The sequence below is a fragment of the Channa argus genome, unplaced genomic scaffold (assembly GCF_033026475.1).
Source record: "Channa argus isolate prfri unplaced genomic scaffold, Channa argus male v1.0 Contig022, whole genome shotgun sequence".
Classification (NCBI taxonomy): Eukaryota; Metazoa; Chordata; class Actinopteri; order Anabantiformes; family Channidae; genus Channa; species Channa argus.
This window is the reverse complement of record NW_027125241.1, coordinates 225,968-248,971: the sequence shown is the minus strand read 5'-3', so window position 1 is coordinate 248,971 and position 23,004 is coordinate 225,968. Positions and strand designations below refer to the sequence as shown.

Below are 23,004 nucleotides of genomic sequence, written 5' to 3'. Positions count from 1 at the left end.
TGTTTCGGAAGCTGTCCACCCATCACGTTTACTCAAGAGATGGAGAGAGGGTAGAAATGTCTTAAAACATCTTTATAGCATACCTTCCCTTTTTCCTTTGTTCTGTTTCATGCCCTTCTAGTGGTGTGAAAATTTGCAGGTGTTGAAATCTAAGCTCCTTGACTGGCACACATCTTGGGTATTAGACAGGGGAGCGCAATTCCTGGATGTCCGCTTTAGTTTGGCTTGAATTTTAGGTTTTATATATGCTTTAAGCATCTAGAGTTCACAGAAAAAAACACTTGTTCTCCTAAAGCCTTTATTCCTTTGTCCTTTGCTTTACCAATGCTCTCTCTAGAAGGTAGAGGACTGCACATATGTCCAAGCTGGCCATTCTACAATAGACCTGCCTCGTGTCAGGCTTGACAAAAAATGTAAACACCTCATCACATCTATCCTCATCACCACTGAACTACCGAGGCTGAGGGAAAAAGCATGCTAAATTGAAAAAATGTAAACATCTTTTCGCATTTCACAAAGGCAATAGCATTGACGCCCTTAATTGAGTCTTCATTAATTGTCTTCAGACTATTGAGGTTAGTACTTGGGACAGAATGTTTTGTTGGATGGTAAAACAGTTTCGGAGGCTGCCCAGCCCTCAAGTCTACTCAAGAGATGGAGAGAAGGTAGAACTGTCTCAAAACATCTTTATAGCATACCTTCCCTTTTTCCTTTGTTGTGTTTCATGTCATTCTAGTGGTGTGAAAATGTGCAGGTGTTGAAGTCTAAGCTCCTTGACTGGCACAAGTCTCGGTACTAGAGAGGGGAGCTGGAGTTCACGGAAAGAACACTTGTTGTGCTGAAGACTTTATTCCTTTGACCTTTGGATTACCAATGCTGTCTCTGGAAGGTAGAGGACCGCACATATGTCGAAGCTGTCCATTCTACGAAAAACCTGCCTCGTGTGAGGCTTGAACTCACGACCTTCAGATTATGAGACTGACGCGCTGCCAACTGCGCCAACGAGGCTGAGGGAATGCGCCTGCTAAATTGAAAAACAATTGTAAACACCTTTTCGCATTTCATAAAGACAATAGCATTGACACACTTAATTGGGTCTTCATTAATTGTCCTGAGAATAAATAGAAGGCTGAGACCTCTGTTACTGCATATCAGTCAGTCAAGCTGCGCTCATTTTGAGTTGTGAGACTTTTAAAGAGGTGCTTGCATTGGCCGGGAATCGAACCCGGGTCTCCCGCGTGGCAGGCGAGAATTCGACCACTGAACCACCAACGCCCACATGTTGGAAAAAGGAGTTCCATTGAAGACGCCATCGCGTGTAGACAGAATCTTTTTCTTGATGGTCCATCAGTACTACATACTAAACCACATACTAACCTCATCACCACTGAACTACCAATGCCCACATTGTGTTCCACTGCACCACTGGACAGTCGCACTAATGACATTTGTACTTGGGACAGAATGTTTTGCTGAAAGGTAAAACAGTTTCGGAAACTGCCCATCCCTCGTGTCTACTCAAGAGATGGAGAGAAGGTAGAAGTGTCTTAAATCATCTTTATAGCATACCTTCCTTTTTACCTTTGTTGTGTTTCATGCCATTCTAGTGGGGTGAGAATTTGCAGATGCAGAGGCGAGAATTCGACCACTGAACCACCAATGCCCATGTGCCGGAGAAAGGAGTTCCATTGAAGACGCCATCGCGTGTAGACAGAATGTTTTTTGATGGTCCATCAGTACTACGTACTAAACCACACACTAACCTCATCACCACTGAACTACCAATGCCCACATTGTGTTCCACTGCACCTCTGGACAGTCACACTAATGAAGTTAGTACTTGGGACAGAATGTTTTGTTGGAAAACTGTTTCGGAAGCTGTCCACCCATCACGTCTACTCAAGAGATGGAGAGAAGGTAGAAGTGTCTTAAATCATCTTTATAGCATACCTTCCTTTTTCCCTTTGTTGTGTTTCATGCCATTCTAGTGGGGTGAGAATTTGCAGATGCAGAGGCGAGAATTCGACCACTGAACCACCAATGCCCACGTGTTGTAAAAAGGAGTTCCATTGAAGACGCCATCGCGTGTAGACAGAATGTTTTTTGATGGTCCATCAGTACTACGTACTAAACCACACACTAACCTCATCACCACTGAACTACCAATGCCCACATTGTGTTCCACTGCACCTCTGGACAGTCACACTAATGAAGTTAGTACTTGGGACAGAATGTTTTGTTGGAAAACTGTTTCGGAAGCTGTCCACCCATCACGTCTACTCAAGAGATGGAGAGAAGGTAGAAATGTTTTAAAACATCTTTATAGCATACCTTCCCTTTTTCCTTTGTTCTGTTTCATGCCCTTCTAGTGGTGTGAAAATTTGCAGGTGTTGAAATCTAAGCTCCTTGACTGGCACACATCTTGGGTATTAGACAGGGGAGCGCAATTCCTGGATGTCCGCTTTAGTTTGGGTTGAATTTTAGGTTTTATATATGCTTTAAGCATCTAGAGTTCACGGAAAAAAACACTTGTTCTCCTAAAGCCTTTATTCCTTTGTCCTTTGCATTACCAATGCTCTCTCTAGAAGGTAGAGGACTGCACATATGTCCAAGGCTTGACAAAAAATGTAAACACCTCATCACATCTATCCTCATCACCACTGAACTACCGAGGCTGAGGGAAAAAGCATGCTAAATTGAAAAAATGTAAACATCTTTTCGCATTTCACAAAGGCAATAGCATTGACGCCCTTAATTGAGTCTTCATTAATTGTCTTCAGACTATTGAGGTTAGTACTTGGGACAGAATGTTTTGTTGGATGGTAAAACAGTTTCGGAGGCTGCCCAGCCCTCACGTCTACTCAAGAGATGGAGAGAAGGTAGAACTGTCTCAAAACATCTTTATAGCATACCCTCCCTTTTTCCTTTGTTCTGTTTCATGTCATTCTAGTGGTGTGAAAATGTGCAGGTGTTGAAGTCTAAGCTCCTTGACTGGCACAAATCTCGGTACTAGAGAGGGGAGCTGGAGTTCACGGAAAGAACACTTGTTGTGCTGAAGACTTTATTCCTTTGACCTTTGGATTACCAATGCTGTCTCTGGAAGGTAGAGGACCGCACATATGTCGAAGCTGTCCATTCTACGAAAAACCTGCCTCGTGTGAGGCTTGAACTCACGACCTTCAGATTATGAGACTGACGCGCTGCCAACTGTTAATTGTAAACACCTTTTCGCATTTCATAAAGACAATAGCATTGACACACTTAATTGGGTCTTCATTAATTGTCCTGAGAATAAATAGAAGGCTGAGACCTCTGTTACTGCATATCAGTCAGTCAAGCTGAGACTTTTAAAGAGGCGCTTGCATTGGCCGGGAATCGAACCCGGCTCTCCCGCGTGGCAGGAGAGAATTCGACCATTGAACCACCAATGCCCACGTATTGGAAAAAGGAGTTCCATTGAAGACGCCATCGCGTGTAGACAGAATCTTTTTCTTGATGGTCCATCAGTACTACATACTAAACCACATACTAACCTCATCACCACTGAACTACCAATGCCCACATTGTGTTCCACTGCACCACTGGACAGTCGCACTAATGACATTTGTACTTGGGACAGAATGTTTTGTTGAAAGGTAAAACTGTTTTGGAAGCTGTCCACCCATCACGTCTACTCAAGAGATGGAGAGAAGGTAGAAGTGTCTTAAATCATCTTTATAGCATACCTTCCTTTTTACCTTTGTTGTGTTTCATGCCATTCTAGTGGGGTGAGAATTTGCAGATGCAGAGGCGAGAATTCGACCACTGAACCACCAATGCCCATGTGCCGGAGAAAGGAGTTCCATTGAAGACGCCATCGCGTGTAGACAGAATGTTTTTTGATGGTCCATCAGTACTACGTACTAAACCACACACTAACCTCATCACCACTGAACCACCAACGCCAGGTAAAACAGTTTCGGAAACTGCCCATCCCTCGTGTCTACTCAAGAGATGGAGAGAAGGTAGAAGTGTCTTAAATCATCTTTATAGCATACCTTCCTTTTTACCTTTGTTGTGTTTCATGCCATTCTAGTGGGGTGAGAATTTGCAGATGCAGAGGCGAGAATTCGACCACTGAACCACCAATGCCCATGTGCCGGAGAAAGGAGTTCCATTGAAGACGCCATCGCGTGTAGACAGAATGTTTTTTGATGGTCCATCAGTACTACGTACTAAACCACACACTAACCTCATCACCACTGAACTACCAATGCCCACATTGTGTTCCACTGCACCTCTGGACAGTCACACTAATGAAGTTAGTACTTGGGACAGAATGTTTTGTTGGAAAACTGTTTCGGAAGCTGTCCACCCATCACGTCTACTCAAGAGATGGAGAGAAGGTAGAAATGTTTTAAAACATCTTTATAGCATACCTTCCCTTTTTCATTTGTTCTGTTTCATGCCCTTCTAGTGGTGTGAAAATTTGCAGGTGTTGAAATCTAAGCTCCTTGACTGGCACACATCTTGGGTATTAGACAGGGGAGCGCAATTCCTGGATGTCCGCTTTAGTTTGGGTTGAATTTTAGGTTTTATATATGCTTTAAGCATCTAGAGTTCACGGAAAAAAACACTTGTTCTCCTAAAGCCTTTATTCCTTTGTCCTTTGCATTACCAATGCTCTCTCTAGAAGGTAGAGGACTGCACATATGTCCAAGCTGGCCATTCTACAATAGACCTGCCTCGTGTCAGGCTTGACAAAAAATGTAAACACCTCATCACATCTATCCTCATCACCACTGAACTACCGAGGCTGAGGGAAAAAGCATGCTAAATTGAAAAAATGTAAACATCTTTTCGCATTTCACAAAGGCAATAGCATTGACGCCCTTAATTGAGTCTTCATTAATTGTCTTCAGACTATTGAGGTTAGTACTTGGGACAGAATGTTTTGTTGGATGGTAAAACAGTTTCGGAGGCTGCCCAGCCCTCACGTCTACTCAAGAGATGGAGAGAAGGTAGAACTGTCTCAAAACATCTTTATAGCATACCCTCCCTTTTTCCTTTGTTCTGTTTCATGTCATTCTAGTGGTGTGAAAATGTGCAGGTGTTGAAGTCTAAGCTCCTTGACTGGCACAAATCTCGGTACTAGAGAGGGGAGCTGGAGTTCACGGAAAGAACACTTGTTGTGCTGAAGACTTTATTCCTTTGACCTTTGGATTACCAATGCTGTCTCTGGAAGGTAGAGGACCGCACATATGTCGAAGCTGTCCATTCTACGAAAAACCTGCCTCGTGTGAGGCTTGAACTCACGACCTTCAGATTATGAGACTGACGCGCTGCCAACTGTTAATTGTAAACACCTTTTCGCATTTCATAAAGACAATAGCATTGACACACTTAATTGGGTCTTCATTAATTGTCCTGAGAATAAATAGAAGGCTGAGACCTCTGTTACTGCATATCAGTCAGTCAAGCTGAGACTTTTAAAGAGGCGCTTGCATTGGCCGGGAATCGAACCCGGGTCTCCCGCGTGGCAGGCGAGAATTCGACCACTGAACCACCAATGCCCACGTGTTGGAAAAAGGAGTTCCATTGAAGACGCCATCGCGTGTAGACAGAATCTTTTTCTTGATGGTCCATCAGTACTACATACTAAACACATTGTGTTCCACTGCACCACTGGACAGTCGCACTAATGACATTTGTACTTGGGACAGAATGTTTTGCTGAAAGGTAAAACAGTTTCGGAAACTGCCCAACCCTCGTGTCTACTCAAGAGATGGAGAGAAGGTAGATGTGTCTTAAATCATCTTTATAACATACCTTCCTTTTTCCCTTTGTTGTGTTTCATGCCATTCTAGTGGGGTGAGAATTTGCAGATGCAGAGGCGAGAATTCGACCACTGAACCACCAATGCCCATGTGCCGGAGAAAAGAGTTCTATTGAAGACGCCATCGCGTGTAGACAGAATGTTTTTTGATGGTCCATCAGTACTACGTACTAAACCACACACTAACCTCATCACCACTGAACTACCAATGCTCACATTGTGTTCCACTGCACCTCTGGACAGTCACACTAATGAAGTTAGTACTTGGGACAGAATGTTTTGTTGGAAAACTGTTTCGGAAGCTGTCCACCCATCACGTCTACTCAAGAGATGGAGAGAAGGTAGAAATGTCTTAAAACATCTTTATAGCATACCTTCCCTTTTTCCTTTGTTCTGTTTCATGCCCTTCTAGTGGTGTGAAAATTTGCAGGTGTTGAAATCTAAGCTCCTTGACTGGCACACATCTTGGGTATTAGACAGGGGAGCGCAATTCCTGGATGTCCGCTTTAGTTTGGGTTGAATTTTAGGTTTATATATGCTTTAAGCATCTAGAGTTCACGGAAAAAAACACTTGTTCTCCTAAAGCCTTTATTCCTTTGTCCTTTGCATTACCAATGCTCTCTCTAGAAGGTAGAGGACTGCACATATGTCCAAGCTGGCCATTCTACAATAGACCTGCCTCGTGTCAGGCTTGACAAAAAATGTAAACACCTCATCACATCTATCCTCATCACCACTGAACTACCGAGGCTGAGGGAAAAAGCATGCTAAATTGAAAAAATGTAAACATCTTTTCGCATTTCACAAAGGCAATAGCATTGACGCCCTTAATTGAGTCTTCATTAATTGTCTTCAGACTATTAAGGTTAGTACTTGGGACAGAATGTTTTGTTGGATGGTAAAACAGTTTCGGAGGCTGCCCAGCCCTCACGTCTACTCAAGAGATGGAGAGAAGGTAGAACTGTCTCAAAACATCTTTATAGCATACCCTCCCTTTTTCCTTTGTTCTGTTTCATGTCATTCTAGTGGTGTGAAAATGTGCAGGTGTTGAAGTCTAAGCTCCTTGACTGGCACAAATCTCGGTACTAGAGAGGGGAGCTGGAGTTCACGGAAAGAACACTTGTTGTGCTGAAGACTTTATTCCTTTGACCTTTGGATTACCAATGCTGTCTCTGGAAGGTAGAGGACCGCACATATGTCGAAGCTGTCCATTCTACGAAAAACCTGCCTCGTGTGAGGCTTGAACTCACGACCTTCAGATTATGAGACTGACGCGCTGCCAACTGTTAATTGTAAACACCTTTTCGCATTTCATAAAGACAATAGCATTGACACACTTAATTGGGTCTTCATTAATTGTCCTGAGAATAAATAGAAGGCTGAGACCTCTGTTACTGCATATCAGTCAGTCAAGCTGAGACTTTTAAAGAGGCGCTTGCATTGGCCGGGAATCGAACCCGGCTCTCCCGCGTGGCAGGAGAGAATTCGACCATTGAACCACCAATGCCCACGTATTGGAAAAAGGAGTTCCATTGAAGACGCCATCGCGTGTAGACAGAATCTTTTTCTTGATGGTCCATCAGTACTACATACTAAACCACATACTAACCTCATCACCACTGAACTACCAATGCCCACATTGTGTTCCACTGCACCACTGGACAGTCGCACTAATGACATTTGTACTTGGGACAGAATGTTTTGTTGAAAGGTAAAACTGTTTCGGAAGCTGTCCACCCATCACGTCTACTCAAGAGATGGAGAGAAGGTAGAAGTGTCTTAAATCATCTTTATAGCATACCTTCCTTTTTACCTTTGTTGTGTTTCATGCCATTCTAGTGGGGTGAGAATTTGCAGATGCAGAGGCGAGAATTCGACCACTGAACCACCAATGCCCATGTGCCGGAGAAAGGAGTTCCATTGAAGACGCCATCGCGTGTAGACAGAATGTTTTTTGATGGTCCATCAGTACTACGTACTAAACCACACACTAACCTCATCACCACTGAACCACCAACGCCAGGTAAAACAGTTTCGGAAACTGCCCATCCCTCGTGTCTACTCAAGAGATGGAGAGAAGGTAGAAGTGTCTTAAATCATCTTTATAGCATACCTTCCTTTTTACCTTTGTTGTGTTTCATGCCATTCTAGTGGGGTGAGAATTTGCAGATGCAGAGGCGAGAATTCGACCACTGAACCACCAATGCCCATGTGCCGGAGAAAGGAGTTCCATTGAAGACGCCATCGCGTGTAGACAGAATGTTTTTTGATGGTCCATCAGTACTACGTACTAAACCACACACTAACCTCATCACCACTGAACTACCAATGCCCACATTGTGTTCCACTGCACCTCTGGACAGTCACACTAATGAAGTTAGTACTTGGGACAGAATGTTTTGTTGGAAAACTGTTTCGGAAGCTGTCCACCCATCACGTCTACTCAAGAGATGGAGAGAAGGTAGAAATGTTTTAAAACATCTTTATAGCATACCTTCCCTTTTTCATTTGTTCTGTTTCATGCCCTTCTAGTGGTGTGAAAATTTGCAGGTGTTGAAATCTAAGCTCCTTGACTGGCACACATCTTGGGTATTAGACAGGGGAGCGCAATTCCTGGATGTCCGCTTTAGTTTGGGTTGAATTTTAGGTTTTATATATGCTTTAAGCATCTAGAGTTCACGGAAAAAAACACTTGTTCTCCTAAAGCCTTTATTCCTTTGTCCTTTGCTTTACCAATGCTCTCTCTAGAAGGTAGAGGACTGCACATATGTCCAAGCTGGCCATTCTACAATAGACCTGCCTCGTGTCAGGCTTGACAAAAAATGTAAACACCTCATCACATCTATCCTCATCACCACTGAACTACCGAGGCTGAGGGAAAAAGCATGCTAAATTGAAAAAATGTAAACATCTTTTCGCATTTCACAAAGGCAATAGCATTGACGCCCTTAATTGAGTCTTCATTAATTGTCTTCAGACTATTGAGGTTAGTACTTGGGACAGAATGTTTTGTTGGATGGTAAAACAGTTTCGGAGGCTGCCCAGCCCTCACGTCTACTCAAGAGATGGAGAGAAGGTAGAACTGTCTCAAAACATCTTTATAGCATACCCTCCCTTTTTCCTTTGTTCTGTTTCATGTCATTCTAGTGGTGTGAAAATGTGCAGGTGTTGAAGTCTAAGCTCCTTGACTGGCACAAGTCTCGGTACTAGAGAGGGGAGCTGGAGTTCACGGAAAGAACACTTGTTGTGCTGAAGACTTTATTCCTTTGACCTTTGGATTACCAATGCTGTCTCTGGAAGGTAGAGGACCGCACATATGTCGAAGCTGTCCATTCTACGAAAAACCTGCCTCGTGTGAGGCTTGAACTCACGACCTTCAGATTATGAGACTGACGCGCTGCCAACTGTTAATTGTAAACACCTTTTCGCATTTCATAAAGACAATAGCATTGACATACTTAATTGGGTCTTCATTAATTGTCCTGAGAATAAATAGAAGGCTGAGACCTCTGTTACTGCATATCAGTCAGTCAAGCTGAGACTTTTAAAGAGGCGCTTGCATTGGCCGGGAATCGAACCCGGCTCTCCCGCGTGGCAGGAGAGAATTCGACCATTGAACCACCAATGCCCACGTATTGGAAAAAGGAGTTCCATTGAAAACGCCATCGCGTGTAGACAGAATCTTTTTCTTGATGGTCCATCAGTACTACATACTAAACCACATACTAACCTCATCACCACTGAACTACCAATGCCCACATTGTGTTCCACTGCACCACTGGACAGTCGCACTAATGACATTTGTACTTGGGACAGAATGTTTTGTTGAAAGGTAAAACTGTTTCGGAAGCTGTCCACCCATCACGTCTACTCAAGAGATGGAGAGAAGGTAGAAGTGTCTTAAATCATCTTTATAGCATACCTTCCTTTTTACCTTTGTTGTGTTTCATGCCATTCTAGTGGGGTGAGAATTTGCAGATGCAGAGGCGAGAATTCGACCACTGAACCACCAATGCCCATGTGCCGGAGAAAGGAGTTCCATTGAAGACGCCATCGCGTGTAGACAGAATGTTTTTTGATGGTCCATCAGTACTACGTACTAAACCACACACTAACCTCATCACCACTGAACCACCAACGCCAGGTAAAACAGTTTCGGAAACTGCCCATCCCTCGTGTCTACTCAAGAGATGGAGAGAAGGTAGAAGTGTCTTAAATCATCTTTATAGCATACCTTCCTTTTTACCTTTGTTGTGTTTCATGCCATTCTAGTGGGGTGAGAATTTGCAGATGCAGAGGCGAGAATTCGACCACTGAACCACCAATGCCCATGTGCCGGAGAAAGGAGTTCCATTGAAGACGCCATCGCGTGTAGACAGAATGTTTTTTGATGGTCCATCAGTACTACGTACTAAACCACACACTAACCTCATCACCACTGAACTACCAATGCCCACATTGTGTTCCACTGCACCTCTGGACAGTCACACTAATGAAGTTAGTACTTGGGACAGAATGTTTTGTTGGAAAACTGTTTCGGAAGCTGTCCACCCATCACGTCTACTCAAGAGATGGAGAGAAGGTAGAAATGTTTTAAAACATCTTTATAGCATACCTTCCCTTTTTCATTTGTTCTGTTTCATGCCCTTCTAGTGGTGTGAAAATTTGCAGGTGTTGAAATCTAAGCTCCTTGACTGGCACACATCTTGGGTATTAGACAGGGGAGCGCAATTCCTGGATGTCCGCTTTAGTTTGGGTTGAATTTTAGGTTTTATATATGCTTTAAGCATCTAGAGTTCACGGAAAAAAACACTTGTTCTCCTAAAGCCTTTATTCCTTTGTCCTTTGCATTACCAATGCTCTCTCTAGAAGGTAGAGGACTGCACATATGTCCAAGCTGGCCATTCTACAATAGACCTGCCTCGTGTCAGGCTTGACAAAAAATGTAAACACCACCTCATCACATCTATCCTCATCACCACTGAACTACCGAGGCTGAGGGAAAAAGCATGCTAAATTGAAAAAATGTAAACATCTTTTCGCATTTCACAAAGGCAATAGCATTGACGCCCTTAATTGAGTCTTCATTAATTGTCTTCAGACTATTGAGGTTAGTACTTGGGACAGAATGTTTTGTTGGATGGTAAAACAGTTTCGGAGGCTGCCCAGCCCTCACGTCTACTCAAGAGATGGAGAGAAGGTAGAACTGTCTCAAAACATCTTTATAGCATACCCTCCCTTTTTCCTTTGTTCTGTTTCATGTCATTCTAGTGGTGTGAAAATGTGCAGGTGTTGAAGTCTAAGCTCCTTGACTGGCACAAATCTCGGTACTAGAGAGGGGAGCTGGAGTTCACGGAAAGAACACTTGTTGTGCTGAAGACTTTATTCCTTTGACCTTTGGATTACCAATGCTGTCTCTGGAAGGTAGAGGACCGCACATATGTCGAAGCTGTCCATTCTACGAAAAACCTGCCTCGTGTGAGGCTTGAACTCACGACCTTCAGATTATGAGACTGACGCGCTGCCAACTGTTAATTGTAAACACCTTTTCGCATTTCATAAAGACAATAGCATTGACACACTTAATTGGGTCTTCATTAATTGTCCTGAGAATAAATAGAAGGCTGAGACCTCTGTTACTGCATATCAGTCAGTCAAGCTGAGACTTTTAAAGAGGCGCTTACATTGGCCGGGAATCGAACCCGGGTCTCCCGCATGGTAGGCGAGAATTCGACCACTGGACCACCAATGCCCACGTGTTGGAAAAAGGAGTTCCATTGAAGACGCCATCGCGTGTAGACAGAATCTTTTTCTTGATGGTCCATCAGTACTACATACTAAACCACATACTAACCTCATCACCACTGAACTACCAATGCCCACATTGTGTTCCACTGCACCACTGGACAGTCGCACTAATGACATTTGTACTTGGGACAGAATGTTTTGTTGAAAGGTAAAACTGTTTCGGAAGCTGTCCACCCATCACGTCTACTCAACAGATGGAGAGAAGGTAGAAATGTCTTAAAACATCTTTATAGCATACCTTGCCTTTTTCCTTTGTTCTGTTTCATGTCATTCTAGTGGTGTGAAAATGTGCAGGTGTTGAAGTCTAAGCTCCTTGACTGGCACAAATCTCGGTACTAGAGAGGGGAGCTGGAGTTCACGGAAAGAACACTTGTTGTGCTGAAGACTTTATTCCTTTGACCTTTGGATTACCAATGCTGTCTCTGGAAGGTAGAGGACCGCACATATGTCGAAGCTGTCCATTCTACGAAAAACCTGCCTCGTGTGAGGCTTGAACTCACGACCTTCAGATTATGAGACTGACGCGCTGCCAACTGTTAATTGTAAACACCTTTTCGCATTTCATAAAGACAATAGCATTGACACACTTAATTGGGTCTTCATTAATTGTCCTGAGAATAAATAGAAGGCTGAGACCTCTGTTACTGCATATCAGTCAGTCAAGCTGAGACTTTTAAAGAGGCGCTTGCATTGGCCGGGAATCGAACCCGGCTCTCCCGCGTGGCAGGAGAGAATTCGACCATTGAACCACCAATGCCCACGTATTGGAAAAAGGAGTTCCATTGAAGACGCCATCGCGTGTAGACAGAATCTTTTTCTTGATGGTCCATCAGTACTACATACTAAACCACATACTAACCTCATCACCACTGAACTACCAATGCCCACATTGTGTTCCACTGCACCACTGGACAGTCGCACTAATGACATTTGTACTTGGGACAGAATGTTTTGTTGAAAGGTAAAACTGTTTCGGAAGCTGTCCACCCATCACGTCTACTCAAGAGATGGAGAGAAGGTAGAAGTGTCTTAAATCATCTTTATAGCATACCTTCCTTTTTACCTTTGTTGTGTTTCATGCCATTCTAGTGGGGTGAGAATTTGCAGATGCAGAGGCGAGAATTCGACCACTGAACCACCAATGCCCATGTGCCGGAGAAAGGAGTTCCATTGAAGACGCCATCGCGTGTAGACAGAATGTTTTTTGATGGTCCATCAGTACTACGTACTAAACCACACACTAACCTCATCACCACTGAACCACCAACGCCAGGTAAAACAGTTTCGGAAACTGCCCATCCCTCGTGTCTACTCAAGAGATGGAGAGAAGGTAGAAGTGTCTTAAATCATCTTTATAGCATACCTTCCTTTTTACCTTTGTTGTGTTTCATGCCATTCTAGTGGGGTGAGAATTTGCAGATGCAGAGGCGAGAATTCGACCACTGAACCACCAATGCCCATGTGCCGGAGAAAGGAGTTCCATTGAAGACGCCATCGCGTGTAGACAGAATGTTTTTTGATGGTCCATCAGTACTACGTACTAAACCACACACTAACCTCATCACCACTGAACTACCAATGCCCACATTGTGTTCCACTGCACCTCTGGACAGTCACACTAATGAAGTTAGTACTTGGGACAGAATGTTTTGTTGGAAAACTGTTTCGGAAGCTGTCCACCCATCACGTCTACTCAAGAGATGGAGAGAAGGTAGAAATGTTTTAAAACATCTTTATAGCATACCTTCCCTTTTTCATTTGTTCTGTTTCATGCCCTTCTAGTGGTGTGAAAATTTGCAGGTGTTGAAATCTAAGCTCCTTGACTGGCACACATCTTGGGTATTAGACAGGGGAGCGCAATTCCTGGATGTCCGCTTTAGTTTGGGTTGAATTTTAGGTTTTATATATGCTTTAAGCATCTAGAGTTCACGGAAAAAAACACTTGTTCTCCTAAAGCCTTTATTCCTTTGTCCTTTGCATTACCAATGCTCTCTCTAGAAGGTAGAGGACTGCACATATGTCCAAGCTGGCCATTCTACAATAGACCTGCCTCGTGTCAGGCTTGACAAAAAATGTAAACACCTCATCACATCTATCCTCATCACCACTGAACTACCGAGGCTGAGGGAAAAAGCATGCTAAATTGAAAAAATGTAAACATCTTTTCGCATTTCACAAAGGCAATAGCATTGACGCCCTTAATTGAGTCTTCATTAATTGTCTTCAGACTATTGAGGTTAGTACTTGGGACAGAATGTTTTGTTGGATGGTAAAACAGTTTCGGAGGCTGCCCAGCCCTCACGTCTACTCAAGAGATGGAGAGAAGGTAGAACTGTCTCAAAACATCTTTATAGCATACCCTCCCTTTTTCCTTTGTTCTGTTTCATGTCATTCTAGTGGTGTGAAAATGTGCAGGTGTTGAAGTCTAAGCTCCTTGACTGGCACAAATCTCGGTACTAGAGAGGGGAGCTGGAGTTCACGGAAAGAACACTTGTTGTGCTGAAGACTTTATTCCTTTGACCTTTGGATTACCAATGCTGTCTCTGGAAGGTAGAGGACCGCACATATGTCGAAGCTGTCCATTCTACGAAAAACCTGCCTCGTGTGAGGCTTGAACTCACGACCTTCAGATTATGAGACTGACGCGCTGCCAACTGTTAATTGTAAACACCTTTTCGCATTTCATAATAACAATAGCATTGACACACTTAATTGGGTCTTCATTAATTGTCCTGAGAATAAATAGAAGGCTGAGACCTCTGTTACTGCATATCAGTCAGTCAAGCTGAGACTTTTAAAGAGGCGCTTACATTGGCCGGGAATCGAACCCGGGTCTCCCGCGTGGCAGGCGAGAATTCGACCACTGGACCACCAATGCCCACGTGTTGGAAAAAGGAGTTCCATTGAAGACGCCATCGCGTGTAGACAGAATCTTTTTCTTGATGGTCCATCAGTACTACATACTAAACCACATACTAACCTCATCACCACTGAACTACCAATGCCCACATTGTGTTCCACTGCACCACTGGACAGTCGCACTAATGACATTTGTACTTGGGACAGAATGTTTTGTTGAAAGGTAAAACTGTTTCGGAAGCTGTCCACCCATCACGTCTACTCAACAGATGGAGAGAAGGTAGAAATGTCTTAAAACATCTTTATAGCATACCTTGCCTTTTTCCTTTGTTCTGTTTCATGTCATTCTAGTGGTGTGAAAATGTGCAGGTGTTGAAGTCTAAGCTCCTTGACTGGCACAAATCTCGGTACTAGAGAGGGGAGCTGGAGTTCACGGAAAGAACACTTGTTGTGCTGAAGACTTTATTCCTTTGACCTTTGGATTACCAATGCTGTCTCTGGAAGGTAGAGGACCGCACATATGTCGAAGCTGTCCATTCTACGAAAAACCTGCCTCGTGTGAGGCTTGAACTCACGACCTTCAGATTATGAGACTGACGCGCTGCCAACTGCGCCAACGAGGCTGAGGGAATGCGCCTGCTAAATTGAAAAACAATTGTAAACACCTTTTCGCATTTCATAAAGACAATAGCATTGACACACTTAATTGGGTCTTCATTAATTGTCCTGAGAATAAGTAGAAGGCTGAGACCTCTGTTACTGCATATCAGTCAGTCAAGCTGAGACTTTTAAAGAGGCGCTTGCATTGGCCGAGAATCAAACCCGGGTCTCCCGCGTGGCAGGCGAGAATTCGACCACTGAACCACCAATGCCCACGTGTTGGAAAAAGGAGTTCCATTGAAGACGCCATCGCGTGTAGACAGAATCTTTTTCTTGATGGTCCATCAGTACTACATACTAAACCACATACTAACCTCATCACCACTGAACTACCAATGCCCACATTGTGTTCCACTGCACCACTGGACAGTCGCACTAATGACATTTGTACTTGGGACAGAATGTTTTGCTGAAAGGTAAAACAGTTTCGGAAACTGCCCAACCCTCGTGTGTACTCAAGAGATGGAGAGAAGGTAGAAGTGTCTTAAATCATCTTTATAGCATACCTTCCTTTTTCCCTTTGTTGTGTTTCATGCCATTCTAGTGGGGTGAGAATTTGCAGATGCAGAGGCGAGAATTCGACCACTGAACCACCAATGCCCATGTGCCGGAGAAAGGAGTTCCATTGAAGACGCCATCGCGTGTAGACAGAATGTTTTTTGATGGTCCATCAGTACTACGTACTAAACCACACACTAACCTCATCACCACTGAACTACCAATGCCCACATTGTGTTCCACTGCACCTCTGGACAGTCACACTAATAAAGTTAGTACTTGGGACAGAATGTTTTGTTGGAAAACTGTTTCGGAAGCTGTCCACCCATCACGTTTACTCAAGAGATGGAGAGAGGGTAGAAATGTCTTAAAACATCTTTATAGCATACCTTCCCTTTTTCCTTTGTTCTGTTTCATGCCCTTCTAGTGGTGTGAAAATTTGCAGGTGTTGAAATCTAAGCTCCTTGACTGGCACACATCTTGGGTATTAGACAGGGGAGCGCAATTCCTGGATGTCCGCTTTAGTTTGGCTTGAATTTTAGGTTTTATATATGCTTTAAGCATCTAGAGTTCACAGAAAAAAACACTTGTTCTCCTAAAGCCTTTATTCCTTTGTCCTTTGCTTTACCAATGCTCTCTCTAGAAGGTAGAGGACTGCACATATGTCCAAGCTGGCCATTCTACAATAGACCTGCCTCGTGTCAGGCTTGACAAAAAATGTAAACACCTCATCACATCTATCCTCATCACCACTGAACTACCGAGGCTGAGGGAAAAAGCATGCTAAATTGAAAAAATGTAAACATCTTTTCGCATTTCACAAAGGCAATAGCATTGACGCCCTTAATTGAGTCTTCATTAATTGTCTTCAGACTATTGAGGTTAGTACTTGGGACAGAATGTTTTGTTGGATGGTAAAACAGTTTCGGAGGCTGCCCAGCCCTCAAGTCTACTCAAGAGATGGAGAGAAGGTAGAACTGTCTCAAAACATCTTTATAGCATACCTTCCCTTTTTCCTTTGTTGTGTTTCATGTCATTCTAGTGGTGTGAAAATGTGCAGGTGTTGAAGTCTAAGCTCCTTGACTGGCACAAGTCTCGGTACTAGAGAGGGGAGCTGGAGTTCACGGAAAGAACACTTGTTGTGCTGAAGACTTTATTCCTTTGACCTTTGGATTACCAATGCTGTCTCTGGAAGGTAGAGGACCGCACATATGTCGAAGCTGTCCATTCTACGAAAAACCTGCCTCGTGTGAGGCTTGAACTCACGACCTTCAGATTATGAGACTGACGCGCTGCCAACTGCGCCAACGAGGCTGAGGGAATGCGCCTGCTAAATTGAAAAACAATTGTAAACACCTTTTCGCATTTCATAAAGACAATAGCATTGACACACTTAATTGGGTCTTCATTAATTGTCCTGAGAATAAATAGAAGGCTGAGACCTCTGTTACTGCATATCAGTCAGTCAAGCTGAGACTTTTAAAGAGGCGCTTGGAGCCTAAACCACATACTAACCTCATCACCACTGAACTACCAATGCCCACATTGTGTTCCACTGCACCACTGGACAGTCGCACTAATGACATTTGTACTTGGGACAGAATGTTTTGCTGAAAGGTAAAACAGTTTCGGAAACTGCCCAACCCTCGTGTCTACTCAAGAGATGGAGAGAAGGTAGAAGTGTCTTAAATCATCTTTATAGCATACCTTCCTTTTTCCCTTTGTTGTGTTTCATGCCATTCTAGTGGGGTGAGAATTTGCAGATGCAGAGGCGAGAATTCGACCACTGAACCACCAATGCCCATGTGCCGGAGAAAGGAGTTCCATTGAAGACGCCATCGCGTGTAGACAGAATGTTTTTTGATGGTCCATCAGTACTACGTACTAAACCACACACTAACCTCATCACCACTGAACTACCAATGCCCACATTGTGTTCCACTGCACCTCTGGACAGTCACACTAATGAAGTTAGTACTTGGGACAGAATGTTTTGTTGGAAAACTGTTTTGGAAGCTGTCCACCCATCACGTCTAATCAAGAGATGGAGAGAAGGTAGAAATGTCTTAAAACATCTTTATAGCATACCTTCCCTTTTTCCTTTGTTCTGTTTCATGCCCTTCTAGTGGTGTGAAAATTTGCAGGTGTTGAAATCTAAGCTCCTTGACTGGCACACATCTTGGGTATTAGACAGGGGAGCGCAATTCCTGGATGTCCGCTTTAGTTTGGGTTGAATTTTAGGTTTATATATGCTTTAAGCATCTAGAGTTCACGGAAAAAAACACTTGTTCTCCTAAAGCCTTTATTCCTTTGTCCTTTGCATTACCAATGCTCTCTCTAGAAGGTAGAGGACTGCACATATGTCCAAGCTGGCCATTCTACAATAGACCTGCCTCGTGTCAGGCTTGACAAAAAATGTAAACACCTCATCACATCTATCCTCATCACCACTGAACTACCGAGGCTGAGGGAAAAAGCATGCTAAATTGAAAAAATGTAAACATCTTTTCGCATTTCACAAAGGCAATAGCATTGACGCCCTTAATTGAGTCTTCATTAATTGTCTTCAGACTATTGAGGTTAGTACTTGGGACAGAATGTTTTGTTGGATGGTAAAACAGTTTCGGAGGCTGCCCAGCCCTCACGTCTACTCAAGAGATGGAGAGAAGGTAGAACTGTCTCAAAACATCTTTATAGCATACCCCCCCTTTTTCCTTTGTTCTGTTTCATGTCATTCTAGTGGTGTGAAAATGTGCAGGTGTTGAAGTCTAAGCTCCTTGACTGGCACAAGTCTCGGTACTAGAGAGGGGAGCTGGAGTTCACGGAAAGAACACTTGTTGTGCTGAAGACTTTATTCCTTTGACCTTTGGATTACCAATGCTGTCTCTGGAAGGTAGAGGACCGCACATATGTCGAAGCTGTCCATTCTACGAAAAACCTGCCTCGTGTGAGGCTTGAACTCACGACCTTCAGATTATGAGACTGACGCGCTGCCAACTGCGCCAACGAGGCTGAGGGAATGCGCCTGCTAAATTGAAAAACAATTGTAATCACCTTTTCGCATTTCATAAAGACAATAGCATTGACACACTTAATTGGGTCTTCATTAATTGTCCTGAGAATAAATAGAAGGCTGAGACCTCTGTTACTGCATATCAGTCAGTCAAGCTGCGCTCATTTTGAGTTGTGAGACTTTTAAAGAGGTGCTTGCATTGGCCGGGAATCGAACCCGGGTCTCCCGCGTAGCAGGCGAGAATTCGACCACTGAACCACCAATGCCCACGTGTTGGAAAAAGGAGTTCCATTGAAGACGCCATCGCGTGTAGACAGAATCTTTTTCTTGATGGTCCATCAGTACTACATACTAAACCACATACTAACCTCATCACCACTGAACTACCAATGCCCACATTGTGTTCCACTGCACCACTGGACAGTCGCACTAATGACATTTGTACTTGGGACAGAATGTTTTGCTGAAAGGTAAAACAGGTTCGAAAACTGCCCAACCCTCGTGTCTACTCAAGAGATGGAGAGAAGGTAGAAGTGTCTTAAATCATCTTTATAGCATACCTTCCTTTTTCCCTTTGTTGTGTTTCATGCCATTCTAGTGGGGTGAGAATTTGCAGATGCAGAGGCGAGAATTCGACCACTGAACCACCAATGCCCATGTGCCGGAGACAGGAGTTCCATTGAAGACGCCATCGCGTGTAGACAGAATGTTTTTTGATGGTCCATCAGTACTACGTACTAAACCACATACTAACCTCATCACCACTGAACTACCAATGCCCACATTGTGTTCCACTGCACCACTGGACAGTCGCACTAATGACATTTGTACTTGGGACAGAATGTTTTGTTGAAAGGTAAAACTGTTTCGGAAGCTGTCCACCCATCACGTCTACTCAACAGATGGAGAGAAGGTAGAAATGTCTTAAAACATCTTTATAGCATACCTTCCCTTTTTCCTTTGTTCTGTTTCATGCCCTTCTAGTGGTGTGAAAATTTGCAGGTGTTGAAATCTAAGCTCCTTGACTGGCACACATCTTGGGTATTAGACAGGGGAGCGCAATTCCTGGATGTCCGCTTTAGTTTGGCTTGAATTTTAGGTTTTATATATGCTTTAAGCATCTAGAGTTCACGGAAAAAAACACTTGTTCTCCTAAAGCCTTTATTCCTTTGTCCTTTGCATTACCAATGCTCTCTCTAGAAGGTAGAGGACTGCACATATGTCCAAGCTGGCCATTCTACAATAGACCTGCCTCGTGTCAGGCTTGACAAAAAATGTAAACACCACCTCATCACATCTATCCTCATCACCACTGAACTACCGAGGCTGAGGGAAAAAGCATGCTAAATTGAAAAAATGTAAACATCTTTTCGCATTTCACAAAGGCAATAGCATTGACGCCCTTAATTGAGTCTTCATTAATTGTCTTCAGACTAATGAGGTTAGTACTTGGGACAGAATGTTTTGTTGGATGGTAAAACAGTTTCGGAGGCTGCCCAGCCCTCACGTCTACTCAAGAGATGGAGAGAAGGTAGAACTGTCTCAAAACATCTTTATAGAATACCCTCCCTTTTTCCTTTGTTCTGTTTCATGTCATTCTAGTGGTGTGAAAATGTGCAGGTGTTGAAGTCTAAGCTCCTTGACTGGCACAAATCTCGGTACTAGAGAGGGGAGCTGGAGTTCACGGAAAGAACACTTGTTGTGCTGAAGACTTTATTCCTTTGACCTTTGGATTACCAATGCTGTCTCTGGAAGGTAGAGGACCGCACATATGTCGAAGCTGTCCATTCTACAATAGACCTGCCTCGTGTCAGGCTTGACAAAAAATATAAACACCTCATCACATCTATCCTCATCACCACTGAACTACCGAGGCTGAGGGAAAAAGCATGCTAAATTGAAAAAATGTAAACAACTTTTCGCATTTCACAAAGGCAATAGCATTGACGCCCTTAATTGAGTCTTCATTAATTGTCTTCAGACTATTGAGGTTAGTACTTGGGACAGAATGTTTTGTTGGATGGTAAAACAGTTTCTTTATAGCATACCTTCCCTTTTTCTTTTGTTGTGTTTCATGCCCTTCTAGTGGTGTGAAAATTTGCAGGTGTTGAAATCTAAGCTCCTTGACTGGCACACATCTTGGGTATTAGACAGGGGAGCGCAATTCCTGGATGTCCGCTTTAGTTTGGCTTGAATTTTAGGTTTTATATATGCTTTAAGCATCTAGAATTCACGGAAAAAAACACTTGTTCTCCTAAAGCCTTTATTCCTTTGTCCTTTCCATTACCAATGCTCTCTCTAGAAGGTAGAGGACTGCACATATGTCCAAGCTGGCCATTCTACAATAGACCTGCCTCGTGTCAGGCTTGACAAAAAATGTAAACACCTCATCACATCTCTCCTCATCACCTACACGTGACCCTCAGCGTGGCTGAGGGAAAAAGCATGCTAAATTGAAAAAATGTAAACATCTTTTCGCATTTCACAAAGGCAATAGCATTGACGCCCTTAATTGAGTCTTCATTAATTGTCTTCAGACTATTGAGGTTAGTACTTGGGACAGAATGTTTTGTTGTAAAACAGTTTCGGAGGCTGCCCAGCCCTCAAGTCTACTCAAGAGATGGAGAGAAGGTAGAACTGTCTCAAAACATCTTTATAGCATACCCTCCCTTTTTCCTTTGTTCTGTTTCATGTCATTCTAGTGGTGTGAAAATGTGCAGGTGTTGAAGTCTAAGCTCCTTGACTGGCACAAGTCTCGGTACTAGAGAGGGGAGCTGGAGTTCACGGAAAGAACACTTGTTGTGCTGAAGACTTTATTCCTTTGACCTTTGGATTACCAATGCTGTGTCTGGAAGGTAGAGGACCGCACATATGTCGAAGCTGTCCATTCTACGAAAAACCTGCCTCGTGTGAGGCTTGAACTCACGACCTTCAGATTATGAGACTGACGCGCTGCCAACTGTTAATTGTAAACACCTTTTCGCATTTCATAAAGACAATAGCATTGACACACTTAATTGGGTCTTCATTAATTGTCCTGAGAATAAATAGAAGGCTGAGACCTCTGTTACTGCATATCAGTCAGTCAAGCTGAGACTTTTAAAGAGGCGCTTGCATTGGCCGGGAATCGAACCCGGCTCTCCCGCGTGGCAGGAGAGAATTCGACCATTGAACCACCAATGCCCACGTATTGGAAAAAGGAGTTCCATTGAAGACGCCATCGCGTGTAGACAGAATCTTTTTCTTGATGGTCCATCAGTACTACATACTAAACCACATACTAACCTCATCACCACTGAACTACCAATGCCCACATTGTGTTCCACTGCACCACTGGACAGTCGCACTAATGACATTTGTACTTGGGACAGAATGTTTTGTTGAAAGGTAAAACTGTTTCGGAAGCTGTCCACCCATCACGTCTACTCAAGAGATGGAGAGAAGGTAGAAGTGTCTTAAATCATCTTTATAGCATACCTTCCTTTTTACCTTTGTTGTGTTTCATGCCATTCTAGTGGGGTGAGAATTTGCAGATGCAGAGGCGAGAATTCGACCACTGAACCACCAATGCCCATGTGCCGGAGAAAGGAGTTCCATTGAAGACGCCATCGCGTGTAGACAGAATGTTTTTTGATGGTCCATCAGTACTACGTACTAAACCACACACTAACCTCATCACCACTGAACCACCAACGCCAGGTAAAACAGTTTCGGAAACTGCCCATCCCTCGTGTCTACTCAAGAGATGGAGAGAAGGTAGAAGTGTCTTAAATCATCTTTATAGCATACCTTCCTTTTTACCTTTGTTGTGTTTCATGCCATTCTAGTGGGGTGAGAATTTGCAGATGCAGAGGCGAGAATTCGACCACTGAACCACCAATGCCCATGTGCCGGAGAAAGGAGTTCCATTGAAGACGCCATCGCGTGTAGACAGAATGTTTTTTGATGGTCCATCAGTACTACATACTAAACCACATACTAACCTCATCACCACTGAACTACCAATGCCCACATTGTGTTCCACTGCACCACTGGACAGTCGCACTAATGACATTTGTACTTGGGACAGAATGTTTTGTTGAAAGGTAAAACTGTTTCGGAAGCTGTCCACCCATCACGTCTACTCAACAGATGGAGAGAAGGTAGAAATGTCTTAAAACATCTTTATAGCATACCTTCCCTTTTTCCTTTGTTCTGTTTCATGTCATTCTAGTGGTGTGAAAATGTGCAGGTGTTGAAGTCTAAGCTCCTTGACTGGCACAAATCTCGGTACTAGAGAGGGGAGCTGGAGTTCACGGAAAGAACACTTGTTGTGCTGAAGACTTTATTCCTTTGACCTTTGGATTACCAA

The 23,004-nt window shown here is 43.5% G+C and overlaps 7 non-coding genes across 7 annotated transcripts; all 7 read right to left on the bottom strand.

Moving 5' to 3' along the window:
- Positions 1 to 935: 935 nt before the first annotated feature.
- trnam-cau (transfer RNA methionine (anticodon CAU)) lies at positions 936 to 1,008 on the bottom strand. The gene has a single exon. It is a non-coding gene; the product is annotated as a tRNA-Met (tRNA).
- Positions 1,009 to 1,204: 196 nt separating this feature from the next.
- On the bottom strand, positions 1,205 to 1,275 carry trnag-gcc (transfer RNA glycine (anticodon GCC)). The gene has a single exon. It is a non-coding gene; the product is annotated as a tRNA-Gly (tRNA).
- A 4,206-nt stretch (positions 1,276 to 5,481) lies between these two features.
- trnag-gcc (transfer RNA glycine (anticodon GCC)) lies at positions 5,482 to 5,552 on the bottom strand. Its single transcript has one exon. It is a non-coding gene; the product is annotated as a tRNA-Gly (tRNA).
- A 5,944-nt stretch (positions 5,553 to 11,496) lies between these two features.
- trnag-acc (transfer RNA glycine (anticodon ACC)) lies at positions 11,497 to 11,567 on the bottom strand. Its single transcript has one exon. It is a non-coding gene; the product is annotated as a tRNA-Gly (tRNA).
- Positions 11,568 to 15,032: 3,465 nt separating this feature from the next.
- On the bottom strand, positions 15,033 to 15,105 carry trnam-cau (transfer RNA methionine (anticodon CAU)). Its single transcript has one exon. It is a non-coding gene; the product is annotated as a tRNA-Met (tRNA).
- A 1,776-nt stretch (positions 15,106 to 16,881) lies between these two features.
- On the bottom strand, positions 16,882 to 16,954 carry trnam-cau (transfer RNA methionine (anticodon CAU)). Its single transcript has one exon. It is a non-coding gene; the product is annotated as a tRNA-Met (tRNA).
- Positions 16,955 to 18,579: 1,625 nt separating this feature from the next.
- Positions 18,580 to 18,652, bottom strand: trnam-cau (transfer RNA methionine (anticodon CAU)). The gene has a single exon. It is a non-coding gene; the product is annotated as a tRNA-Met (tRNA).
- Positions 18,653 to 23,004: the final 4,352 nt, after the last annotated feature.